The following is a 21,470-nucleotide window of genomic DNA, read 5'->3' on the forward strand; positions in this document are numbered from 1 at the left end:
TTTTGGAACTTGGTCTGTAATATTTTAAGTACTCTGGATGGTTGGATTTTTTTAAATGCTATGGAACTTTGTCTATATATGCATGCATTGTTGCGAATAAACAGGAAAATTTGTGTGAAAGTACTAGCTTAAGAGAGCTAGCCAGCGCTGCTTCCAGCTTCCTAGGCCACATTCGATGAATTGCCTGTGGGGTTGTGAGTAGATGAATAAAGCTTTGAAAAGTCAAGTTTTTGATAATGCCAAAAGGGGGAAAAACAGGAGCAAACTTGGAAGCTGAAGTTGTTCTAGTTCCAGTTAAGTAAGTAACAAAGGTTGTTCTCTTCTCTTAAAATTTAAGTTTTTAATTACTTTTTGTTTGTTTTTCATTCTGTTTTATTCTGTCATTTCTGTCTGTTTTGTTTTTGCTTATATAAAACAATAAAAAATTGAAAAATGAAAAACCAACCTTCTGGTTCTTTACTTGTTATCCTCAAGAGTTTGCTCAGTTTGTCATCATCAATAAGGGGGAAATTGTTGACCCTTATGAGGTTTTGATGATGATGTTAAGAATTGAGCAAACTTCCTTTTAATAAGGATTTTTTGGTGTTGTGATGTTTGCAAGTTCAGTAAGCATTGGGAGCTGAAGTAGGAACTGAGACAAAGGAACTTTAGAAGATCCATGAGGGCAAGTAAAGACAGAAGAAGAGTTCCAGCAATGGAACTTCCCGAAGTTTCTTAACAGGAACTTTAAAACGGGTTGTAACGACCTGGTTCCAGTGTAATGCTGGGGCAAGCCTCAACAACCAAGGATCAATGCAAAGATCGAGATATCAACCGAAAAAGATGGACTTCATAACTTATAGTTGTATAAAAGATAAGTTTGTTTTGTAGGTTGATGTAAACTCATTAATGGATGTTATGCATGGAACTTATTAGAAATCAGATAAGGCTTGGCAAACTAATCAATTCGTAAAATATAATTGTGAAAAAGTATTTATTTGATTTAATCCTAAAAATCTGATTTAACTCGGTTTTATCTTTTTCATAAAATTCTATCTTTTAACTAAAACGAATTTGATAAAATTTGGTTTTCAAATAAAACGAAATTAAATCTTTTTGGGTTTCAGTTTTAAAAAGATAAGATTAGATTTTTGTTTAACTTATCTTATTTATGAAAATCTTATTTTGTGAGCTAAGGAACCTCTATAAATATAGAAGCAATTCAACAAAGCAAAATGAGAGTTTTAAGCGTGAAAACCACTTAGTGCTTAAGAGTGAGTTTGCCAAAGGTTTAAGCTTTATCATTTTGATTTCGGGTTTCATGTGTAGATTTCCATTTATGTGTTAGAGTGTGTCTTTGTGTTGTAATTGGTTTTGGGGTGAGATTGTGAATTCTCTTAAATTTACGTTTGAGTGTATGAGTTTGAATTCTCTAAAATTCGAGTGGTAGTTAGTCACCCCGAGTGTGTCTTGGGTTGCACAGTGAGAAAAAGGAACTTGAGTGTGTCTTAGGTCAAGAAAGGAACCTGAGTGTGTCTTGGGTCGAAAAAGGTGCCTGAGTGTGTCTTGGGTCTGATAGGATAGGTTCTTATCAATTAGCAAGTGTCCAAGGAGGAACTTGCGAAGCAAAGGTCTGTGCAATAGGTTGTACTAGGAGAGTTGCCTATTATAGTGGAATTGTTTATAAGTCCCACCGAGGTCTTACTTCCAGCTAGGCACTGGATGGTTTCCTCGTAAAACTTGTTGTGTGCTTTAAGTTCCTTTACGTTTTGTTTTTAATATTCCGCATAAGTTCCGCGATTGGAACCTACTACCATTCACCCCCCTCTTGTAGTAGTTCATCTAAACTAACAATATTAAAAATTAATTATTACCCTAAACATGATACTAGGAAGCAATAAAACATCCTAACATGAGGCTAGGAATCAATATTACAAAAGCATGATTTCTATATCAAAAGAATAACAATTATATTACTTACTTGGATGCCTCGTATCTCTTTCTAATAACAAAATACACACGTTAGTAACTTCAAGGAAATATTAAATCAAACAACTAAATTAAATAATTGAAATAGAGATTTGGGACCAAACCCTCAGAAATTATCAACCTTTCACGTCTAGGGCGAAGGCAACTTTGAACTTGGCTAGGTGTGTTTAAAACTAATGAATGTGGAATTTTGTCCTAGGGAAGGTTTAGAAAAAGAATAGAGAGAGAGAAAGCTTCTAGCTTTAGAGAGAGAATAGAGAGAGATGATGATTGTGAATAATGATTCTGAATGAATGAAAACGGGGATATATGACCCCTATTGATAGAAAAAAGCAGTTCGAAATCAAATCAAGTCCTATTCGGAATAAAATACCTCCTGTCGCCAACGACAGGAGTTAGCGCCAAACGACAGGATTAGGGCCAGGCGACAACTATCAGCGCCAGGCGACAGTTGTTAGCGCCAGGCGACAACCTTGTCGTCTCGCGCTGAGTTAGAATTAAAACGCGCTTTCCACGCGAAATTCTATTCTCAATACGATAAAGCAGCTAATTTTGTGTTGATCAGATTAAAATCAAGTTTGTGACAAATCACATATTTTATTCAAAATAAAAATCTTTAAAATATAATTATTAATCCTAATCCTATTATAATTTAAAAGAACCTTCTAGATTTTCTAGAAGATTAAAATCAATCCTAATAACTTTAGGAATAATAATTAACAGGCCCTCCTCTAGATCATTGGGCCACATTTAATTTAATCTATAACTTCCTCATTATTCATCGGAATTAGGCTTATAATATATCGTTGGAAAACTCTTTTCGAGCCCAATCCAACTACACTATTATTGGAACCCTTTTCATGGACCAAACTAAATTGGATTGGCTATTTTCATAAAAGAAATATTTTCAAAAACAGAAAGAGAGATATTTAATAAAAACATCCACATCACTAGAATTTTCACACTTTCACTTCGTTCGATAATCAAATGATATGAAAGGTATTCATCACTGGGTTTGGTTTTGGGGATACACATTTGGGGTGTCTACGAAAGCCCCCACTTTGACTAAGTTTGGAGAAACGCAAGTTTTGAAAACAAACGTCAAAGTAGCGATAGGGACGGAGAATGATTCATAATGTTCTGCGATCCTAAATCATTCTTGTAATGCTGATACCTGCAAACTAGCATTAGTCAAACAGATAAAAGAGTTAAGAAACGCGTATCTTGCACCGTCAAGCACACGTCTCTGGAGTAACTGATTTGTTCCTGTATTGTCGGTGTGACGACCTCCACAATACCTCATGAACGCCATCTAAAGGTAACAGTGCCTCGCTATCTTCACTTGCTTGTGACAATCCTCCACAGTGCCTCGAGAACATCGTCAAAGGTGACTGTGCCTCGTCATCTTCAGGTTTGTGGCAGTGCCTCGCCACGGCTGTGCCTCGCCGCTATAGACAATATCCTCTCTGCTTCAGGACATCGTCGAAGGTGACCGTGCCTTGCCATCTTCAGGGTTTGTGGCAATACCTCGCCACGGTTGTGCCTCACCGTTATAGACAATATCCTCTCTGCTTCGGGACATCGTTGAATGTGACTGTGCCTCGCCATCGTCAAGGTTTGTGGCAATACCTCATCACGGCTGTGCCTCGCCGCTATAGAAAATCTCCTCTCTGCTTCGGGACATCGTCGAAGACCACTGATTGTAGCTATCTTATTTAGAGATGAAGGCTTTACTTTTTTCTTTAATAAGTGGAGGGAAACTTTCGCCAAGATGATTGAGTTGCCCACCGAAAAAGAATCTGTAAGGATGTTTATCAAGAATCTCCAAGAGAAGTATTCAAAGAATTTAAAATATCAACATAATTTGAATACTTTCAAGGCCGTCTATGACATCGGTATTGAAATCGAAGATGACCTCGCTAAGCAAAAAGCTACTAACAATAGTAAACACAGTGGCTGGAAAGGAAAGAAGAATGACAATCCTTCTTCTTCCAAAAACGCCCACTCTAGTAACAATGTTAATTCCTTTGATCTCAATGAACTCTTAGCCATGGATAATCAAGGTTCTAAAAAGAAACACAAAAGAGAACTCACACCCATTGGAATGACCTATGATGTTACTCTCGATCATCTCTATGATCGAGGATTAATCAAACCTATTGGCCCTGCCGAGGATCCAACATCAGAAAAGCGATATTCAAGATGGGACCCCAATTCTTATTGCAAGTACCATAAAGGAAATGGTCACACCACTGATGAATGCTACAGATTTCAAAATCTCATTCAATATCTCATGGAAGCAAACAAGATCCCATTGCCTCTAGCTAGAAAGAAGACCGGGTGATGATGAGCACAAGACACAGGGCGAACTTCGACAACAAGATTTCATGACCTCTTTTTCTATTTCTTTTTCATTCTTTCTTTCCCCAATAAGTCTAGCATAGGCACCTTTTTTTTCCTTAGATTTACTTTGTAGATTTTTTCTTTTTCCCTTTAAATAAAATGAGCATATATGATCATTTCATTACATCGCTTAAAAAAAAATCCATGTCAAACTAAGCACAAGGTATACCAATGATTTGAGGCACCCCTTGTAGCCACATCATATCACCTTTCACCCTTCAAATATGAAATCCTTTTTTGACAAACCACTTTGAGCCTGGTCTAACGATAGACCTTTCATTTTTCAACCCATATCTAGCTAACCTTGGGACGGGATGGTGTGTAACTTATGCAATTTAAAAAGCTTGAGTGATTTAAAAAAATAAAAAAGCAATAAAAAAATAAATAAAAGTGTACAAAAGGGCAAGTGTTCCAATGTCTTTAACATGACCATGTCTTTGATATGAACACATCTCATATTGCGTCTCTTATCGAGTGCTTGGTACCATGCCTGAGAAACATGAATGCCAAGTGAGTAATAGATCGCATGATCGGGATTGCCCACACTTATCAAAAAGATTCAAAATAAAAAAATGCAAAAGCAAGAAAAAAAAAGAGAAAAGAGAGCTAAAAAAGAGTTAAAAGCCTCAAGCATAAAAATATAAAGATTCAAAAGCAAGGTTGCACACCTTGGGGGCTTATCTAGGGTCTTAAGCCTTTATCCCTTTCTCTTCAAACCTTTAGCTTAACCACGTTACAACCCTTATAAAGACCTTTTTGAGGTATACACACACTTGTGCGAGGTTCGGCTAGAGCTACGTTCGGCCTGATTCCTAATGGATATGTAGGCAACCTCACATCGAGGTGCGGCCATAATAAAAATTCATTCATTCATATATCTGCTTTCATAAATGATCATGTCAAGGGATCCCCTATGCTCATCCCTATTCATTTAGAGATAGACTTAGGGGCTTGATCCCTACATCATTAGCCTACCTAGCCTAAGAGTCACCACCATTTGACTCTTTTCAATGTATTTTTCCACACACTTAGCCCTTGCAGCCTAACTTTAGTGTCACTTTTACACACATCACAGATACATGACCAAATATACTTCCCTTAGGAACCCTTTGTCATGAAATCTTAACACAACGCTGAAGCATGCCTTGTCATATCAACGCCAATCATCATCGCATCATGAAGTATGAAGTGCTTAGCCTCCGTGCCTAAGTTACCTAAATACTTCCATTATCAAGTCAACTAGGATAGCATAAGATGAATTATTCCTTACATCTTAAGAGAACAACATCAAACACATATATTTGACCAAGCTCATTCAACATGCACCTTCAAAAACTTCGCTTCTTTCTTTTTTGCGTCTTTCTTTTTCGGGAGAAAGTCGGTACCCTTCACAAAAAATGACAAATTTTTTTTGCTTTTTTGCATTTTCGAGTCACACAATTACATTACGATGCACACACGAGTCATGTACACAAATCACATTAAGTTAAGTCTACGCACACACGAGTCACATGAAGTGAGTCATCATACCTTGAGTCATGTCAAGTCAATGAGTCAAGCAACAATCACCTTAGGACAACCCTAATTACATGAGCAAAGTCCTATAGTCCAAATGTAAATGCAGGTACACTAAGGTTTGAAGGAAAAGGATGTAAATAACTTAGCAAATCAAGTAGAGTCAGCTTGATTACAATCATATTTGATTGTCGATAGGCCTGACGGCGGTCATATTAATTGATCGGGTTCCCTAGTACGCCAGTTAGCCCCTATAAGCAAATTGACATGATCAGTAGTCGGCTCGATTACAATCGCAGTAAGTGATTATCCTGACGACGATCGTCTCACTTAGATTAAGCGCATAAGCATTGGCTCGTTACAGCACCAACGCATCGGTTCAAAAGCAAGCACTTATACGACAATTTTTCCAAGATTGGACTATCATCCCTAACTGACAATATTTCCAAATATGGATTGTCGCGCATCTTCTTCAACGACAATTTTTTCAAGATTGGATTAACATCTTTGGCAAAGTTTCCATGCGTGGATCGTCGTGCTCCTTCTCTGTTTGGCAAATTTTTCCAAGTTCAGATTGTCATAAATTCATTGATTCATTGGCAATTTTTCCGAGATCGGATTGTCATACACCCAATTCCCTATGGAAAAATTTCCCAAAGGATTTTCGTAGGTCTCTACTCATCATAAATTTCGGCAAAGGGTTCGTCAACATGGATTGTCATTCATTTCAGTAAGTGGCAAATTTTCCCGAAGTGGATTGTCAGTCGACTCTTTTTTGCAAATGTTCCAAGACGCGGATTGTCAATAGTGGCAATATTTTCCAAAAAGGATTGTCGCATAGCGTTGGCAAATTTCCACGGTGGATTGCTTTCAAGAGTTATATTCCATGATGTGGATTGTCGCTCGTAGCAAAATTCTTATGACAGATTGTTACGAAGCATTGGCAACTTTTCCCAAAATTGGATTTTAGCAAATTTTCCGAGATACAGATTGTCGCCTCATTGTGGAAACATTTCCAAGGATAGATTGTTGCGAAGCATTAACAACTTTCCCTAAATTGGATTGTCATAAATCATACAAGAGTTGTGTTGGCAACTATTCCCAAAGAAAAGAGGATTGTCATCACCCAAAGTATCGCAACAAATGAGGATGGCTTCAGGCGAAGCAATCTTCGATCATGTTCCCTGCTTGTGGAAGATGGTCACAAAGTGGTAGAAGATCGTTTCAGGCAAATAAATCTTCGATAGGATTCTCTGGCTTGTAGAAGACTATCACAGCGGAAATTGGAGGCAATTACAGGCGTAGCAGTCTTCAGGCGGTAACCCCCATCTTGAGGAAGATCGTCAATGCTCTTTGTTCAGAGACGCGTGAACATCAAAACAAAAAGATAGCGTTCCCTAGATTGTGGAAGGTTATCACAACAGCAAATGCAACACAAATCGGTTACCCTCAGAGACGTGTGCTTGACAGTGCAAGATACGCGTTTCTCAACTCTTTCATTTGTTTAACTAACGCTAGTTTTTAGGTATCGACGTTACAAGAATGATTTAGGATCGCAGAACATTCTGAATCATTCTCTGTCCCTATCGATATTTTGACTTTTGTTTTTGAAACTTGCGTTTCTCCGAACTCAGTCAAAGTGGGGGCTTCTGTAGACACCCATTTGTGTCTCCCCAAAAACCAAACCCGGTGATGACTACCTTTCGCGTCGAATCATAATCGAATGAAGTGAAAGTGTGGAAAGTCTAGTGTTGCGGTTAGTTTTTATTAAAACTCTCTTTTTTATGTTTTCGAAAACTATTTTATTTTATGAAAATAGTCAATCCATTTTATTTTGGTCCATTACAAGGGTCCAATAATAGTGTAGTTGGATTAGGCTCGAAAAGAGCTTTCCAACGATATATTATAAGCCCAATTCCGATGAATGATGAGGAAGTTTTGGCCAAATTACTAAACTGGGCCCGATTTGATCTTTATATGCGGCCCAATGATCTAGAGGAGGGCCTATTATGAATAATCATTCCTAATGAAATTAGGATTGATTATAGCCTTCTATAATCTTCTAGAAGGTTCTTTTGGATCCTAATGTGATTAGGATTGATAATTGAGTTTTATGAGTTTTATTTGAAATAAAAGAAGTGTTTTAAATGAAATTGCAGTTTTACCCCTCGTACGGACTTTTACGCTTAATTTTATAAGAAAAATAGAAAATGTGTGGGAAATTGCCTACAGCGCCGCACGCCAGGCTGTCGCGCGGTGATAGAGGCAGTTGCGGCGACAACGACGTGTTTTATTCCTTTGCAAACTCTGATTCTTTTTTTATCAAATCCGGACTGTTTTCATTATAAATAGTGTCCTTAGACCTCCTCTTTTAATGATCAATTCTCCATTTAATTCTCACCAACTCTCATCAAGAATTTCTTGATATTCTTTCTCTCTCTCTCTCTCTTTTTCTAAACCAACTTTTTACAAACAAATTCCGCATTCACAAGATCTAGACACACCTAGCACAATTCGAAGTTGCCTTCGCCCTAGACGTGAAAGGTTTGATATTTCTGAGGGTTTGGTCCCAAATCTAGTCTAAGTTTTATTTAATCTCTCTTTCAATTATTTAATTTAATTGTTTTGATTTTATATTTTCCTTAAAGTTACTAACGCGTGTATTTTGTTATTATAAAGAGATACGAGGCATCCAAGTAAGTGATTTAATTGTTTCATTGATCTTATGATATATAAATCGTGTTTAGGGTAAAGAATAAGTTTCTTAAATCAATTAGAGATGAGATCTATAAGTAAGGTCCATGTCTAGGTTGTATTACAAAACACAATTAACAGTTAATTGTGCATCAACAGTAATCCCAAAACCTCTCTCTCTCTTTCACACGCCTATCTCGTCCCCCCATGATCGTGGTGGTTCGTGATTTGTTCGTTGCTCGTTCTTCTCCATAGAAGGTCAATTGAAGTGTTCGATTGCGACTAACTAGCATTAGTGGAGGTCTTAATCTGTGCCAGTGGACCAAGTAGAGGAACCACGCTTGAGGTTCTTTATCTTTCTTGTTCTTGTTCGATCGCACGTGGAATCACGCATCAAAGGTATTAATTATAATTCTTTATGTGTTATGCATGATCTTGGGATTAGGTGCTACATGAATATGATTCATGTTTTCCGCATTCGTAACTATAAACTCCTACAGGAATAGGTTGTTGCACGGTAATAGGAGGTTGCATTTTCCCGGATCTTGTGAGAACGTCTATGGGTGAATCTTCTTCGTCCCAAATGTTTTCCACTGGATATATCATGGTCAGTGGGGTTTCCTCCATATCCTTGAGGTAGACGTCCTCATCATCACTGTCCTAAACTCCATTCATGGTATCATCTTTTTGTTGTGGAATTTGGACTAACTGTTTATTATCAATCAGTTTCTGAATTAAATCCTTGAATTTAATACAACATCTATAGTGTGTCTCCTTGATTGATTATATGGACAGTAGAATCTGTTTTTCCTCTTTAGTGATTCAAGTGGTCTCGGTTCGAGAGGTTTGATCTTGCCACTTTCAGAGAGCATTTTGAACATATTTGCATACGTGGTCCCAATTGGAGTGTAAGACTTATTGCTCCTTTTGGGCATTTCGACTACTTGGAGAGAAAATGGCTTCCTCTTAGTAGTCTCTGTATGTGTTACCTCTTTATTGACATGTTTACTTTGTTCTATCTTTGTATGTTCAAGAACTTTTCTACACATGTCTATTGTTTTTCCCATTGTATATATGAAGAGAAAAACGTCTTCTTTAGTGGTCGATTGTTGAATTGGGGCCCAATCACTCATGGCATTGAAAAAATTTCTTCTTCTTCTTCAAGGGCATGATTTTCTTTGACTGGTTTGATTAAAGATGAGGGATCAGCACAATTTTCCTCATCAGATTTAGCCAAGGAGTCAGAAAGTGGTGCACTGTTGATACTTGGCTTCTTGTTCGCAGGAGGCACTGGGAGTTTATTGCTATCAATCAAGTCTTGGATAGCTTCCTTTAGTTTCCAGCAATTCTCAGTAAAATGACCCCTACCTTGATGGTATATTCAATGTGCATTAAGGTTCCAATTAGTCGTTCTCCTTTCGACTGGTGGATCCCCAAATGGTCCAATAGGAGTTATAAGACCTTTTTCATGAAGATGGTCAAATGCGATGTCATAACTCATACCAATAGGAGTAAAGTTTATCCTAAATGGTTTGTTTTGTCCTTGATTGTTCATGGCAAGGACTTCATTCAGATTAAAGGTGCTAACATTATTTGAGTGGGCGGTTTTGGAAGAAGAAGGGTTGTCGTTCTTCTTTTCCTTTCCATCCACTGTTGGAGTTAGTGTTAGCAGGTTTTTGCAAGGTCGTCTTTAATATTAATTCTAATATCATAAATGGCCTTGAAATTATTCAAGTTGCTTTGGTACTTGAGATGTTTGGAATACTTTTCCTGGAGATTCTTTATGAATAATCTCACAAACTCTTTTTCAGTAGGCACTTCATTCATCTTAGCAGAGGTTTCCTTCCACTTATTAAAGAAAGAAGTAAAACCTTCTTTCACTTTTTGTTTAAGTATCTCAAGTTCCCTATGATTGGTTTCAACTAACATATTACATTTATATCTATTAATGAAAGCGTTTACAATAGCATCCCAAGTAGAGGTTTTCTCTTTGTCAAGGGAAAAGAACCATTGTTGAAAAACGGTTTCAAGGGATAGAGAAAACAATGAATGAAAGACTTTCCAATCTATCCCCTTAATATTCATTATGGTCTCGAAAGCCCTTGGTGGAAATAAGGATTGTTTGTTTCCTTCAATCTAGGGATGTCATTGGAATTGAACTTTTGCGGAAGAAGCTCCTTGTCCAATGGGACCCCTTGTGAGCTAATGCCCTGAAATCTATGGTCATTGGAGATTTTGCTCAAGCTTTCTTGCATGAGCTCCATTTATTGTTGCTTCACAGGGTCATTGATTTGAAGGGCCATAGTCTTCATCAATTCAATTAAGTTGGCCACGTCCTTCCTAAGTTCATTGACTTCTTCCAGAGACGCCATTATCTTCTTAGCTTTTCTTTTACGACTAATTGGTTTGTCAAAAAGTAGTACTTGAACAAAGGTGTTGTCCTTGATTAATCGCCCTTCCTTTCTTGACCAAGCGCTGTAAATTAAACCATTTAATTGTTTTAATGACTTGACTCAAATTGACTTTGACTTTATTGGTTTAAAAAAAAAAGCAAAAAAGCAAAAATAAGGTGTATATTTTGGGAGTCAAGTAAGGGTTCAAAAAACTATGGTTTAATTGGAGGATTAATATCCGACTTACCCACCTAAAAAATGAAGGAAAACACGCGCATACAATACTTTCTAGACATGGTCAAAGCGTAACATACGTATTGGGTGTGTGCTTTAATAGTGAGTGTGAGTGACATGCTTTGACTCTTGTGTGAGACCAAGAGACTATGTGCCTAGACTCAATTAAGGACTGAGCATGATTACTTTCATTAATAAACTGATTAAACCGTTTAAGCAAATTGATTAATTAAAGGGATCTCAACAAAGCCGCCGGCGGGGAGGGGAAAGCTGCCTAGGGTTACAAGGCGATGAGGGGTGGCTGGGGGTTTTGGGATTTTTTTTTTCTAATTTTTTGTTTTTTTTTAAAAAAATTTTGCTGATTTTTTTTTATGAATTTTCTAATTGTATTTTAATTTTTTTATTGTATTTTAATTTTTTTGTTTTATAAATTTTGTTTTTTTCGTAATGTTTTGATATTTTTTCTGATTTTTTTAGTTTTTGATTTTTTTATTAATTTTTTTTTTAATTTTTTGGATTTTGTTTTTAAAAAAATTATTATTATGTTCTGATTTTTTTTTATTCTTAATGAAATTTTCTTATTTTTTTCCTAATTTTTTAAATTCTAAACTAATCATGTGTTGATACGTGGTAAACAAATTTTAAAACTATCTTTTCAACAGACTACCGGTCATTAGGACTGCTGGAAGAAAATAAGGGGTAAAGTTGAGACTTTTAGAAAATAATCCTTAGTTGAGATTATTCTAGGTAAATCGGCAATAGTTGGGAATATTAAAGTGTATTTTTCCTTAATTATACTAGTTGGAGGTCGCGTACTACGCATGCGTCAACCAACTCTAAAAAAATTAATATTTACTCTTTCTATTCTATTATTAAGTGTCCGTATACATAATTTAGTGTAAAAAATCACTTTTGTAAATACACCTTTTCATATATTACATGTATAAATTATTTTGAATAATTTATACATTTATATTTATTTATTTATTTTTGAAAGATTTTTCCATTTTTATTGTTTAAAGTATGTGCAAAGAAGATTTCAATACAATACTATAAATATGTTCTATTCAAAATACATGTAAAGCAAAGTTAAACCACGTCCGGTATTAACCGGGTAACACCCATATTTTTATATGAACTCCATTAAGTAACCCTTTCTTAAATAACTCCAATATTCTCTCTCTTACTTTCACTTTTATTTTTCTCTCTCTTCACCTTAAAACTTTCATCCACAAACACCACCAATCAAAGCACCACCATCAAGCAAACCACCACAATTCTGTCACCACCAAGCAAAGCCACCACAATTCCATCGCCACCATGGGTTGCCACCGGCTACAAGGTACGATATCAAGAAATCGGAAAGGTAAGGGAGTTGGCGTCAGGTATTTGTTTTCCTTTATTTTTAGTCATTCCAGACGAACGCCTGAAATTTTAGAATGTTCCATGGAAGGAACACCTGAATTTTAGAATCTCCCCCGGAACATTTTATAATTTCAGGTGTTTCCTCCAAGAACATTCTAAAATTTCAAGTGTTTCCCCCCTTGAACGCCTAAAATATTAGAATGTTCCACGGGTGATTCTAAAATTTCAGGTGTTCCTTCTATGATTACGAAATAAAAAAAAATGGAAAAGGATAAAAAAAATTATAGCACTCACCGACTCCGTATGCTCCGACGATCTTTCCAGTGGCGTCATTGCTTCCTTAAACTCATCCATTCACCGTTTGCGCTGATTGGTGTAGAGTAAAGCAATTTTTTTTAAAAAAATACGACGTGATGATTGTTTGGTGATTGATGGGGGTAACAAGTTAGAGAGTGGTTAAAGAAAGTGAAAGTGGAATAGGGCACATTTTATATGGGGGCATGTTTGTAAAGTCTTGTTAAATTACGGGCGTTACCCGGTAAATACCGGACGTCGCTTAGCAATTCACAAGATCTGACTTGCTTTATATTTCAAGAGTTGTTTTATGTTTTCATCATAAAAGCTTTCTTAGTGGCTTTATTTCCCATATGATTCTTACAATTTTCATCTTACAGTAGTATAATATTGTTATTATTACTTTTATTTATTTATCAGCTTATGATTTCACGTGGTTTCTAACCTATTACAAATATTATATTGCTTCATTAATAATTTCATTTTTTTAATGATACATGTGGTTGTGTAATGAAGGTTTGAATAGTATACATATATTTAAACAATAATGAATTTAATTAAGAATATATATGTGTAATATTAAAGGTATATATTAACCACGACGTTGTACCCAAAAAATACAATCCTAAACCCTAGTCAGCTAGCCTCCTTTTCTCTCTTCTATCTCCTAAACCTAGTCTCCATTGTCAATTTTATAGGAGCTTCTATCAGATTTCACCGGTGGAAATTTAAGCCTTTTGTTTTAGGTTACAATAATTTCTCCCTCGAAATAAAGGGTTTATCTCCTTCGAAAGACAAGGTTTTTTCAACCTCCTTCGAAAGACAAGGTTTTTTCGATCTCCTTCGAAAAACAAGGTTTTTCGTACTTCTTCGAAAGACAAGGTTTTATTTGTGCTTAATTTGGTCTCCGGTTGTGCGGGGCTACTATTGATTATGGCTCGAATTCGGGTTACGGAATCGGCACAAGAATTTACTTTCTCACAAAATTGTGAAGCGACGACAGATCCACTCAAAAAGTTATATGAGACAACGAATCGAGAATATGCCCAATTGTTATATTTATGTATTTGGATTCTTAGCCCTTCCCCGATTAATTCTTGTTTGATTTTGTTATATTCGTTTTCATTAATGTTCATTGTCAATAGTAGATACCGTATGGCTAATATTAATGACATTCAGTGTCTTTTAGGACTTCTTTCAAAAAAAAAAGTATATATTAACCAATATAATACATGAGACAATATCGATTTCTTTTTTAACTTTATCCCTTTTGGTATGTGTCATATCATGATTTTAATAAGTTTGAATAATTTTTAATTCATTATATGATATATATGTCATATGATTTTAAAAAACAAAAAACCAAAATAAGAAAATTATTGTAATGCCAAACGAACCCAAATTTTTAGTTTTCAAAGGGAAAAAAGCACATAGATTTTTGAAAATAAAATAATTTTAAAGTTCATATTATGGAAATTTCTTTTCAAATAGAAAACTAACTTGTGAATTACACAATAGTATGAAATATCATACTTTCCTCATTTTGTTTTAGAAGCATCACTTTATAAAAGATGAACTCTTAGGTAATTTTTGAAGCTGAGGGAGATAAAGCGAAAGGAGAAAAGGAAAGCGGTGAAATATTAATAATTTATAAACTAAAAGGAAAGTGATAAATCTAATTTCAAACTTTCTCATTTAAATTAAGTTGGGAAAACTATTAATCTAAATAAGGGCTTGTTTGACATCAGTTTTGGTTTTCAATTTCCTTTTGTTTTTTTAAACCAAAAACAGGAAACATAAAAAAAAGGTGTTTTTACTTTTCTGTTGTCAGTTTTCAAAATTATCATAATTTTAATAAGTTTATATAATTTTTGATTCATTATGGGAAAATATCATGTACTTTTAGAAAACAAAAAACCAAAAAACAGTTAACTACAGCAATGCCAAACGAACCCTAAGTATTGAGATTTATTTTTAGATGGAGTGATATAATTAATGAAATAGACTTTTAGAATCATGTCATTAAATGTGAAATCATAATACAAACAAATTTAGTTACACCTCAATACTTATTCCTCTAGTCTGTTTTACTTTCAACATTAAGATTTTGACAATACATGTTCTTTTATGCCGTCATATCGTACTTTATATGGGAAGAAAAAAATGTAGTTATGTAGAATGTTATTAAATTCATGTAGGAAAAAAAATGTAGTTATAATTTGAATTTTAGAGAGTGGTTGGGATATGCGCAATGAAAATCAACTTGATTTATGTAACAAAGAGTCGAAGAGCAAGATTAAACACGAAAAGGAAGGACGCGGAAGTTATTATACCATTTAATTCCAAACCATTGATTTTCTTTGTTATTATATGTAATACCCGAGATTTTAAAACCCGATTTATCATACTCTAATATTTATTTTACTAGCTTAATTAAGGTTTTGTCTCTATTTTAACAAGAACGAATGTTTTTGTCTTAAATTTTATTTTAAAATCATATTATACTATTCCGAAACCTAATTTTTCGAAGGAAAATAATTTATTTTAAAATGTATTTCAGTTTAAGTAATATTTTTATATTCCGTATGTTTACAGATTTATATCAAAATCAGTATTTTTGCCCGAGAGAATAAAATGACCAAAATACCCTTATTCATACAAAAGGACAAAACCCACCTCTTCAATATTAATTTCCTTCACGATTAAGTTATGAAGATCAAAATTATTTTACATCTCCTAATACTTGTTGCTTAATGTCTTGCTAAACCAATCAAGGATAATTGATTAGACTTTGCCAACTTAGCTTGAGTTTATCCTACTCCCTCAAGGTGTAGGTATAAAAGGGAACAAGAAGACAAATTCCACCTCTTCAATTACCACCTTCACGGTTAAGAAATAGATGGTACAAAGTCTAATTTTGCTTCTTTATGCAATTGATTGCTCATAACCCCATAATTATCATAATAGCAATTTGATCTTATCATCCTTTTCTTAATGCAATAAGAAGACAAATTCTACCTCTTCAATTACCACCTTCACGGTTAAGAAATGACTTGGGATAAGGCCAAGTTTGTTTCATCCAATTCCTATAAGAACCAAATTATAGTTATCAAGTGACTTAGTTAATCCTATTTTCTTCCTCCTTCTCTTGCAAGTCTTAGCAACAAACATACTACTTTCCAACCGTTAAAGAAATACCGCAATTACTGTCACCCCTCTTCTCCTACTACCGCCTGACCTCTATCATCATCGGTCAACCGTCGCCGCCCCCCCGTGTGCGCTGCCTCCCCTGTACTGCCCAAAACCACCCATCCATTTCTTTCATTTTGGGTGATGCGTGCTATGTTCTTGCCAAGTTAAAGATTGGTCTTATGAAATGAAGCTCTTAAACTTGTTTATTTATACACCCAAAGTAAGGGACACTTTATGATTTATGTTTTGTAAAAGGATTTGATTTAATTAAATATACTTGTTTACTAGCTTTTTGAAGGAATTATGATACAACTACTTTTATCAAAAAGTTCTCAAAAAGTTACGTAACATTTATTTCTAAAGATGAGTTTAATATTGTTTTCATACTAAATTAATTAAAGAGTTTATAATTTTAATAATTTTCCCTACTAATGCAATAATTTATATTTTTAAGAGGAATCGGACCTCGGAGCTCAGTTAGAACGATAGAATAAAGGCTAACAGGAAGATTGTCAGACTGTAAATCGAGGTAACGACTATTGCTAGTACCCGCATTTCCCTTCGAAATGTGTTTATAAAAGCATGATGTCATTTTTGAAAGTTATTTATGTCTCTGGATTTAATGACTTGCGGGATGATAAACATGTTTATTAATGTATTTCAGTCTAATGACTTATATGAACGATTTTATTGATATACGTTGTTTTATTGATCTTTGGATCTCGCGAAAGTATGTCATGAATCTAGGAATGACTTATATAAAAGTTACACAACATGATAAATAACAGTGAAAGACCTAGTCCGTCTGGCAGTATATGTTTACAGGTTACTTCTCGGTCATGCATGTACCCATGGGGCATTAGCTCAACTATGTCGAGCATCTGCTCTTTGTTATGGGCACCGGCCCATCGCGGAAGACGTTCCGCCATGTCATACTTGCCAGCGACTAGCGACTAGCATGTTAATAAGAACGTTATATGTATCATTATATGAATTTTTTTAAATGTTTTAAGAAAATCCATTCTCCCTGTTTTGTTAACTAAAATGAACTGAAATGATGTTACACTACTAGAGTAGTTCGTTACTGAGTCTTCGGCTCACCCGTTTTTATGTTTTTTTTTTATGTTTTAGGTACTGCTGGGGATGATGGAGACGAGTAGTAGAGAGGATTTTTACTTTCAGTTATCACTTAATAGTAGTTATAGTTTTAAGTTGTTTAATTTGAATAGTAAGACTAAGCTACTTAGTAAAGTTTGAGATAAGATAGGATTTGCTATTATAAAAAAAATAAGAATAATGTTTGTAATAAATAGATTACTATGTTTTATAAATCAAGTTTGTTAATTAAGTATGTTTGTTGCCTTGTAAATCTCGTGAGGGATTTACGGCAGTGGCGTCCCGACCGTGTTAGGTTAATTCCGCTGCTAAGATTATCTTAATAACTAAATTAGAGGTCGGGGCGTTACATTATAGTATATGGATAAAGAAGAATTAATGTCCCAAATGAGTGTTTTTTCGTAATATATAAAACGCTTAATGTATAATTAATTAAAGAAGTGTGTATAAACCGAAATCCCAAAAAAAAAAACAAAAAAATTTAAAAAAGTATTCGTTCTCAAATATATTAAATATAAAATAACAGAGGATATAATATATATACTACCTCCGCTTCATATTAGTTGCAACGTTGGAATATTTTTTATCTCACAAATTATACCCCAAAGGTTCAACTAATATAAAACGGAGGTAGTGCACATATCATGAAATCTGACACAATGTGAACACAAACTTATCGAGATAAAACATAAAGTCTACACGATACGAAATTAAACCAACTACAAATCGTTTAAATAGAGTGGCCAATATGGAGCTATATTACATTGTATCTTACAAAATTAACACGAGACAAAACACAAATATGACACGAATTTTGCCAACCCTACTCAAAAGCAAAATGTTTAATTTTTTAATAATAATATTTTTAAGATTTAGCAAACAACACAAAATGAACACACGACCAAATATGAAAACGATACTGATTTTTGCTTGTCCTACTCTTAGTAAGAGTAAAACATAAATCAGACTCGTGATCAAAGAAATTAAGTTATTTAAAAAGCCAAAATTAAAAAAAAAATAAAAAAATTCAAACTTGTTGGAGTTAAAAAAAAAATAAAAAAAAATAAAAAAAAATAAAATCTGCAGCTTGCAAGTCATCAACAATTGGGACTTGAATGGAATTTTACAAAAACAAAACACTGTACAACTACCCTTTTCTATCAAACCTTGTTTTCCCTTTTTAGAATAGCATAGAAAAAAATAATAAAAAAATTAAAAAAAAAAAAAAAAACAAGTAAATGTCGCATCTTGCAAGTCATCAACAATTGGGACTTGAATGGAATTTTACAAAAACAAAAACACTGTACAACTACCCTTTTCTATCAAACCTTGTTTTCTCTTTTTAGAATAGTATAGATTCGGAGTACACCATACTTCCTTTGTTTTTTATATGACCTATTACTTTTATCACGTTTGTCAATGCACAAATTTAACCATTAATAACTTTAATTTTCTCTGAGTAAAACTTATAAAAGTTATATATTGTAATAGTACTTATTTAGACGAATCTAACAAGATCCTACATGAACATGTTTTTCTTTATATATAATTCAGAAAAATCGGTCAAAGGTGAGTTAGTAAATAGTATAAAAGTCAAAACGGGTCAAGTAAAAAAAGAACAGATAAAATACTCCGTATTAATTATACTATTATAGTTATGTACTTCTTTCGTTCTAAATTAGACACGTTTTGACTATTGACACTATTTATTAACTTTGTTTTGACTAACATTCGTGATAGGTAAAAGAAAACATAATCATGTAGGATTTTGTTATATTCATTTCAATGTGTCTTAATTAAAATTAAACTTGTAGTCTTTTTTACAATAATATGATTAAAGATACACAGGAAGTGATACAATATTAATTTTCATACATAATTACTTTCTTCAATTTCATTATCAAAAGCAATCTCTTTTTTAGAAACTCTTTTCATGATTTCGTTTAGTTCACTAGGGTCTTCTTTATCAAATAAGATTTATAATTCTTCTAGCATTTTCTTCTGAGCTCATCTTTAGTCTCTTTGTTCCTTTTACTAATGGGTCTTTTAGGAAGGGATATAGTAAACTTTTTAGTCTTATCTAAATTTTGAAAAGGATATTTATATTTATAAGGGACGATTTTTTCTGTATTAGGTGATACTTCTTTATTAAATTGATGTCTAACCTAGTTTGTTAAAACAAATTGTATTTGTTTAACTTGTTCTTTAAACTCACTTTTTTTTTTCTTTTCTTTTTTTAAATTAATATCGGTTGTAATTATTGATATATTGCTTTCAATATTAATACAACGCATATATGCTATCAACTTCTAATTTTAATTCACCTATTTGATCAACTATATAATTAAGGATTGGGCTAAAGTTAGAAGTATTTTTCAGGAATGTGAATATGTGATAGTCTAAAGTAGGTTTCTTGAACTCAGTAGATTGACTTAGTATTCTCCAATTTTACTTATATACTAATTAATTAGCAATTTGGCATGGCTCTAATATTAAATCGACGTCGCTAATAAAAATTAATACAAATAAAAGAAATTATAGAAATTTATAAAACAAAGAGTAAATTCACTTAAGGAAAAATCGCTTATTTAAGTTCTACCACCGAATATTAATTTTATACCACTAAACAATAACGGGTAATGCTATCTAAGGACTACATTTAAGTATTAAATACACAAGTTGTAAATTTAATGCTTATATATAGCCTTAAGGACTACGTATAGCATTTTTCAACAATAATTTTTTACCACTGAGACATAAAATAATGAAAAAATTGACGGGAATAATCTGACCTTTAGCTCATCCGCCCAAAATAATCCCACCTTTCGATTATTTTTAAATAATCCGACCTTTATACCTATTCCGCTCCCAATGGTCCCAATCGGTCAACTGACTTGTTATAACAAGTCACCTGACATCAGCCTATGAATGGTAAAACAAATAAAATAAAATTTTTAAAAAGTATAATTTTTTTTAAGGAAAAAAGTTTAAAATAAAAATTAATTGATTATGTGAAAAAGCCCCCACCAGCGTAAACCACCTCCCCGTCGCCCATACCTGCCGGCCCAGATGCCGGCCACTCCTGCCCAGCAGCTCTGACCACCCAGACCCCCTCCCCAAACGTCGACACCCCCCATCATCCTCCACCGAACAACCAACCCCGGCCCTCCCACCGTAAAAATTTCGGCCCCTTCTCCATTAAAACCGCCCCTCAACCCACGAACATCCATTAATACCATCCCTAAACCCTCGAAAACCTCATCTCCGCCCCGATCCCGGCGCCTCTCCCCTTCCCCCGTTCCGATTTTGGCAGATTTCTCCTTCCCCCATCTCGATTCCGGCCTCCCACCCTTTTCCCCGGCTCGAGTTCGGCCTTCCCATATTCCCCCGCTACGATTTCGGCCTCCCTCACTTTCCCCTGCCTTGATTTCAGCCGCCCAGACCACCTACAATAGCCAGACGACGACCTGAGCCTCGATTTGATAGTTGGGGATGGTGGAGCAGGTAGATGGGGCTGGTGGACGACGATGATGCGGTGGCTGGGACTTGTGGAGGAGGCGGCTGGCTTGCTGCCAATTTTTTTTTTTTCAATTTTTTTAATTTAAAATTGTAAACAAATTGTATGGTGACACGTGTTATAAAACCAAAAAATAAAAAAAATAATTACTTTTTTTACAGGTAACCGGTCACTTAAGACCATTGGGAGCGGATTGGGTATAAAGGTCGGATTATTTAAAAATAATCGAAAGGTGGGATTATTTTGGGCAGATGAGCCAAAGGTCGGATTATTCCTGGCAATTTTTCCTAAAATAATACTCCCTCCGACCTTTTATTATATATCTGTATTTCTTTTTTGGGTCATCAAAATTAAGTTTTATTTCTATTTATAGGTTGTACTTTTTACAATATTATTCTCTTTTTTTATGATTTGTCATCCCTTTTCTTTTTCTTTTCTATACTTTAACATCAACTAGCATTTGGCCCGTTCAATGCACGGGTTATAACTTATGTTATTTTTCATATAAATGTATGCTTTTTAATAGTTGAAACTACGAAGTTATAGTTTTATGACTTTTGAGGTGAGTGGTGTGAAAACTTTAAAAAAATAAATAAAAAATAAAAAAAAAGGTGAAGGTGGAATTGTGGAAAAATATGAAGGAATTTAGTTAACCATATATACATAAATATTGTAGAATATGAAAAGACATACTAAATACTTCGTATTAGTTTAAACTATATTTTAAGTTTAAGAGATAAAAAGATTATTTTTTATTATATTTCATATGTTTATGTAAT

The 21,470-nt window shown here is 34.3% G+C and overlaps 1 long non-coding RNA gene across 1 annotated transcript; it reads left to right on the forward strand.

The window, feature by feature from the left end:
• The first annotated feature begins 15,754 nt into the window (after positions 1-15,754).
• On the forward strand, positions 15,755-18,522 carry LOC110713385. Its single transcript, XR_002509905.1, has 3 exons — positions 15,755-16,278; positions 16,513-16,587; positions 17,190-18,522. It is a non-coding gene; the product is annotated as an uncharacterized LOC110713385 (long non-coding RNA).
• The last annotated feature ends 2,948 nt before the right edge of the window (positions 18,523-21,470 follow it).

The sequence above is a fragment of the Chenopodium quinoa genome, unplaced genomic scaffold (genome assembly GCF_001683475.1).
Source record: "Chenopodium quinoa cultivar QQ74 unplaced genomic scaffold, ASM168347v1, whole genome shotgun sequence".
NCBI lineage: Eukaryota > Viridiplantae > Streptophyta > Magnoliopsida > Caryophyllales > Amaranthaceae > Chenopodium > Chenopodium quinoa.